The following is a 7,351-nucleotide window of genomic DNA, read 5'->3' on the forward strand; positions in this document are numbered from 1 at the left end:
GTCCCCAAAGAGAGAAATGGCATGATTGAAGAAAATCGAGCAGCAATATCTAATGTGTTGTTGAAAGTTAACATGCGTTCAACCCACCTAGTGAAATAGTTAACAGCTAAAGTGTTGTATCGATGACCTCTGTTGGAGGGGGGGTTACAAATCATGAAATCAATTCCCCATTCGTAAAAAGGATCAGATGTGATAACAGGTCATAAAGGAACCAACATAACTTTCTTCTTATGGGTAAATACCTAGCACTTCGTTCAATGTTTAACTACTTGGATGTAATTATTCACTAAATCATTTGAGCTAAGATCCTTTCACTCTTTTTAAAGGAGGATATTGGGTTGGGCTTTAATCCACATATGTCTGCATAGGTCACGAAATCATTTAATATGGTCTCTTTGGGTGTAACCACTCATTTAATCATTGCCTCAAGATACCCCAATGGCTCCAGGGAAGCCCTCATGGGATTTGAAACTTGACCAACGGTGAAAATATCCTTGCTTTCCACCATTGGATCTAATTGTTTTGAGATTCTTCTTTGAAGGAGAACATGAGGGTTTATTTTGATGCACTTATGTGTGCACAAGTCATGAAACCATTTAATATGGTCTCTTTGGGTGCAACCACGTGTTCAACAACTACCTCAAGGTGAACCCATGGCTCCAGGTTAAGCCCTCATAGGAATTGAACCTATCCAATGGTGAAAAACTCCTCGCTTTTCACCACTGGATCCAACCCCTTTGGACTTTCTAAAAAGGAGGACATATGAATGTGATTTGATCCACTTATGTATGTGCAGGTTAAAAAAAAAAAAATAACAAATGTATAATAATAACACTAAAGTAACTTATTAGAAAAAATAGCAAATATGTAATTTGATAAAATATTTATTAACAATAAAATACAAATCTTGTGATCTAGTGTCACAACATAAATAAAGTCTCAATTAATTTTCCCTTTATAAACATGTATACCTATTTTGATATAAAATGAAAATTTTCACTTAATTATTGTGAGCACAACTAGCCTCTTTTAATATAAAATGAAAATTTTCACTCTATTATTGTGAGCACGATTAATCATTTTTTTTAAAGCGAGTGCATGATATTCTATTAATCGTAACAAAAATTACATTGATAATTTAGAGTCACGTAAGCACTCAGAAAGACTAATATAGGAGTTGAAAGCTTCTATCAGATAATACCACTAAGTTTAGAGACCTAATATATACATCAGAGTTTAAACCATAACACCATAACTAGAAGACTGTGATTTCAAAAATTATTTTTCATAGTAGGAAACATTTCCACCTCAGTAAAAACAACCACACTTTAAGACCAACAACAAAATTCAGAAGCAACATTAGAAAAATGCCCACAACTCTGTAGAAATACCAGGGGCAACACGCTTTCCATGGAGACACCATAGTCTCTGTAGATACCATTTCCAAATTTTAAGATCAACAACAATGAGATCAACAAAAAACACCAATAGTTTTGTATGAAGCCTAGAGTCATGATTTTTTGATAGGAAGAGCAACACCAAAACACTTTACATAAACCAAACATTGTCATTCCAAGATATTCCATATGTGCATGATCAAATTATTCAATGACCAGAGACATATCACTATTATGTTGACTACCATCAATCTGAGATAATGACTGGTGATAAAGGTGAAGCATGAGAAGGAGGGGAGTTTGGAACTAGTGGATCATTAATAATAGCAGGTATGTCTATTGTGTTGTTTAAATTTGAGTTCAAGAGGACGTATTTTTTCACCCTGTGCATATGGGAAACAATATCGTCTATGCATAAATGCACATTGTAAAGAAGCCTCTTAATATCCTCTCGCCCAGTAAAAAGTTTGTAGTTGTCCACCTGTTTATCACAAAAGACCAAACAAAAAAGGGTGTCCATTTGTTGATGTGTAGCTACAGAGAAGAAAGTGTAGCCTCTAGTTCCCGAACTTGCCTGGGTATGGAACCCAATTAAGATTCCTAACACCCTGATCAGGTGCTCAAAATTAGGCTCAAAACTCAAAGTGTCAGAATCTTGATAAACTTAGCTTCAGATCGAAGAGATCTTCATTCTGATTCAAACAGTGTGAATGACACTTGAATCTGAGCTCGTATGAAGAATTTAGAGCAAGTCAAAGTTCAAGTTTGACTTGGACAGATGGAAGGTGATCAGGTGCTCATGTCCTAAGTGTCGTAAAATGCTCAAAATTTAAAGTGCTTAGAACTGGTTCAAAGTTGAATGAATGGAAAGTGCTCGTCTTCCCGATTCCGGCGCCGCAAACGGTTCGAAAAACGGTCGCGGTATGAGGAAGTTATGGCAAAAAGAAGAATTTGTCCATAACATTAGAATTTTTAATTTTTCAAAAAAATATTAAAAAAAGAATATTCCGTCGGGCATGAAATCCGAGGCAACCACCAAACATTAAACGTAACTGCAGTTAAGTTGGCGGAATTTTGGCAGGAGCGCCAAATTTGGCGGACCCGCCATAATTGGCGAAGCTAACTGGAGTTAACTAAAGTTAGCTGGAGTTTTTCTAGGGGCAAACTGGAGAAACTTTAAATGGCCATAACTTTGGCTAGGAAAGTCGGTTTTGGACGAATTTTTTTTTGATTTTGGGTATTTTCGACCTTCTGAAGCCATTGGTGCAGCTTTTACAGCCATATGAGGTCATTTGTAGAGGTTTTGGAGCCATGAAAGTTCTAGGAGCCACCAGGGCCCAGTTTTGTGAAGACTATATAGGGTTGCAAGTATTCATTGGAGGTGATCCAATAGTCAATCCTGAAGGATTCAAGTGTTCTGAATCCATTTTTACCATCTATTTCTCCTGCAGATGCTTCTATTCAGCTATATTTTCAATTTGAGCATTTAATAAAAACAAGGACAAGCTCGGTTGGGAGCTTTGGACCCAACAGACGTAGCCCTGGAGGGGGTGAACTGCTTTATCAACTTCTTCTGCATTTGTGGTTGATTTATTTTGCAGATCAAATTTGATTTAATGTGTTAAACAGTAAAAGGAAATAACTCTGCTATGCTTAAATAGGTCATGAACAGCTGAAAATTTCATGTGTTTTCTTTCTGCAAGACATGGAAATCTTTTAAACATGTTTAATTCTGAATTGAATACCTTGCAAACAAATTTCAAGTAGTTTCAAATTCAAATCATAAGGAAAAGATGACGTGGCAAGGCCCTTTAGCGAATGGGGAAGCGCCAAGTGGCAGGCCACCATTGGCCCCCACATTTCACAAATCACATATCGCAGACGATTCTTGTTAAAGAATCGGCCCCAAGCAAGTCAAGGTTGTAATGCGATAAATCACAATTGCACTTCGCAAAAGACAAAGATCCCTGTGTTAAAGAATCATCCCCAAGCAATGTCAAGGTTGCGATGAGATAAATCGCAATCACACTTCGCAACATGGAAGGCATTGCTAACATCAGCCCCCTGTGTACCCAGGTTGTGATGCGATAATCGCAATTGCACACCACAAAAGGCAGAGTCTGACATTATGTTACCCGTCGGTTCTCCGCCAATTGCGATTTGTGAAAGGATCCCGGATGTGAAGCAACTATGGGTTACAGTTAATAGTTTTGTTGGGTCAGCCATATCACAATCGCACATCACCCCACCATATTCACAAACCATAAGATCGTCAGTTTTCCACTGATTGCAATTTGCGATGGAACAGTCGGTGTCGGTAGATTATAGACCGCCACGCGGTGAAATTTTCAATCTGTTCGCGCTTTTTGGAGCTAATTTGTAGGATCATGTCAGAAATGGGGAAATTTGTGGAGCGAATATTGGGAAAACAAGGAGAAGTCATAAGTTCTTTAGGTTTTCACCAAATTGGATGAAAAAAGAGGTTAGATAACCATTTTATTCTCAGCTCATTGGAGCAGGTTTCAGAAGCATTCGAGAATTGTAAACACATCTTTTTTTTAGCATATTAGAGAGGTCCAAGCCATTGGAAGCTGGACCAAGGAGACGTAGCCTAGGAGGGGTGAACTCCTTTAACATGTTCTTGTTGTAATGTGTTTTTGATGATGTTTTGTACATGTTTATGTTGTTGTTTAGTCTCTTATTTATGTTAAAAATTCTCATAAAATTAACATAAAAACTCATTTTTCACTTGCAAAAAGTCATGAATCCTTAAGCACAATGAAAGCATTTTGTTTATAATTTGAATAGGATCTTAGCATTGCAATCTAATATTCTAAATTAGATCAAATTTGGTAGCACATCATTAGGTTTTATTTGTGAAAGAAGGATTTAATTGTTTGCAAGTTTATGTCATGCTTACAAGGTTAAAACTCAAAAGAGAAGAAGGAAGGCTGGCTGGAAGCCTTGAAGTTGGGTCAAGGAGAAGGAGAGCAAGGTTGCCACAATATCCAACACCGGTTCAGCCTCAAGTTGCAGTTGACACTCCAAAGATCATGTCTCATGAAGGATAACTTACAAACTTGACAGAAGATGAGAAGACCTTCAGAAAGGCTTTCTTTGATATGACAAAGATGGTGAAGGTCCTCTATGAAGAGAGGAATACCAGGTTGCAAGGAGAAAGTTCCAAACCTCCCAAAGGAGAAGGCTCTTTAGGAGGAGGTAATGGAAATGGATACAAACCTCCACCCTCTCCACCATCTTCTTCATCTTCTTCTTCACAAGCATCTTCACCCTCTTCCACTAACACAACCCTTACTCATACTCATCATCATACTTCAAAAGGAATTGGTAAATCACCTTTTTTAAAACTTGATGTTAAATTTGAGTTGCCCATGTATAATGGTGAAGTGAATGCAGAGAAGCTTGATAATTGGATTCGTCAATTGGAGGTCTATTGCAGGGTTCAAAACCTTCAAGAGGATGACATAAATATTCAATTAGCTTTCTTGAGAATGGAGGGTGCAGCACTAGTATGGTGGGAATCAAAGACCCAAGAGGAGATTAAAAAACACGGTAAAATTTCAATTTATTGGAATGATTTCATTTCTGTAATCAAAAGACAATTCTACCCTCTAACTTATATGTAGAAAGCCATCATGAATTGGTAGAACTTTAGACAGTTTAAAGGTCAAAATGTGCAATATTACACCTAAGAATTCAGGAAAAGGTCTTTGATGTTAGGAGTAGATTTGCAATCATAGGACACATTGTTGAAGTACATAGGGGGTTTACACATATACCTTAGGCACACTATCTTAATGTTTAATCCCAATAATCTAGATGATGTGTGTGTGCAAGCCACGCATCTTGAGGCAAGACAGAAAAACACCCCAAGGTAGTAAAAATCCATTTAAGAGTAAAGGAAAGGAAAAGCCTTTCAAAGGGAAGGCAAAGAAAAATGTGTCTATCAAAAAAGAAGGAGAGAAAATTACATGCAAACATTGTTCCAAAGAGGGTCACGATGAAGCTCATTGTTGGAAGCTTCATCCTGAAATGAGACCAAAGAGAAACAACAACAAGGGAAAACAAAAGACAACTGCAACCACTCAACAAGATTTGGGATCCGATTCGGGTGATGAAACTAAAATCACAGCCATGGGGTTAAAAGGAAAATAATCCATTGCCGACACTTGTTCTTCAGACTCAAAAAATCAAACTCCAAATAAAAAGAGGAGAATATAAATTTTTCACATAAGGGTGATATCAAAACACAACAAGATTGATACGCTTTTCAATTGTGGCTCTCAAGCCAATCTTATCTCTGAAAACATTGTCAAAAGTTTAAACTTGGAAACCATTCCACATCATGAACCGTACCCACTTGGATGGGTGTGTGACAATGCACAATTGTAGGTTACTAGAAAGTGTAAACTGCAATTTGCTATAACTACAAATTTCGTAGATGAAGTGGAGCTTGATGTTGTGTCAATAGATATTTGTGGCATAGTTTTGGCCAGCCCATACCTTTATGACAGAAAAGCTATATTCCATAGACATGAAAAAAAATATCATTTATTCAAAGGTGGAGTAGAATATATTATGAGAGCTCATAGCAAGAAAATAAACCTTTCGCTTGTTAATGCACAACAGATGAAAAGACTAGTGAATTTGAGCAAGAATTTTGTGCTTCTCATGATCAAACCCAAGAATGATGTTGATAATGAAGCTTTTAAAGGTTGTGATTCAAATTTGAAATCTGAATTGGTTGACGTAGTTGACCAATATGGCGATATGTTTCAGGAACCAAAGGGATTACCTCCCAAGACAGGAATCCAGCATTAGATATAGTTGCAACAAGATTTCCCTCTTCCTAACATTGGCATGTACATGATGGAAAGTGAAGAAATTAAGAAGCAAATTCAAGAGTTTTTGAATAAAGGGATCATCAAACCATCTTCCTCGCCATGTGGTTCACATATTGTCTTGGTGCCCAAGAAGTATGGAACATGGCGCATGTGTGTGGAATTTCATGCATTGAACAAAATTACGGTAAAGAACCGTTACCCACTACCCATAATAGATGATTTACTTGATCAATTGAAAGATGAAAAGTATTTTAATAAGTTGGACTTAAGAAGTGGCTACCATCAAATTAGAATAGTTGAAGGAGACATTTGGAAGAAAGCATTCAAAACAAAACAAGGTTTGTTTGATTGGTTAGTTATGTCGTTTGGTTTATGTAATGCTCCAGCTACATTCATTGGTGTGATGAATGATGTATTGAGGCCTTGTATTGATGAGTTTGTGATAGTCTACTTAGATGACATCTTAATTTTCAGTGAATCTCATGATGAACATGTCCTAGATGTAAGAAAAGTATTTGATGTCTTGGAAAAAGTACAGTTGTATCTTAAGATGTCAAAGTGTGAGTTTGGAGAAACTTCTTTAGTTTACTTGGGTCATATTGTTGGAGGAAGTGGGTTGAAAATAGATCGCTCCAAGGTTGACGTCATTATGAATTGGCCAAGGCCCAAGACAGTTACAGAGGTAAGAATTTTTTTGGGAGCGACCCAATATTGGAGGAAATTCATTACTAATTTTTCTCTTATAGCAGCTCCTTTGCATGTGTTGACAAGTGAGAAAAAGATTTTTCAGTGGGGAGGGAAACAACAAAAGGCCTTTGATGTATTGAAGGAAAAGATCAGTACAACTCCAATACTTGCACTTCCAAACTTGAGACAGTTGTTTGAGATTCAAACTGATGCTAGTGACTACGCTATGGGTGCAATCCTCATGCAACATGGTAAGCCTATCTGTTTTCATTCAGAAACTTTTAATGGTGCAGTGATTAACTATCCTACATATGACAAGGAATTGTATGCGTTGGTGCAAAGTGTGAAAAAAATGGAAGCACTACTTGATGGGTAAGGAAACCGTCATTCACACTGATCATC

This window comes from Pinus tabuliformis, chromosome 3_2 (genome assembly GCF_031772625.1).
Source record: "Pinus tabuliformis cultivar Carrire ecotype Pingquan chromosome 3_2, CPIR1, whole genome shotgun sequence".
Lineage (NCBI taxonomy): Eukaryota > Viridiplantae > Streptophyta > Pinopsida > Pinales > Pinaceae > Pinus > Pinus tabuliformis.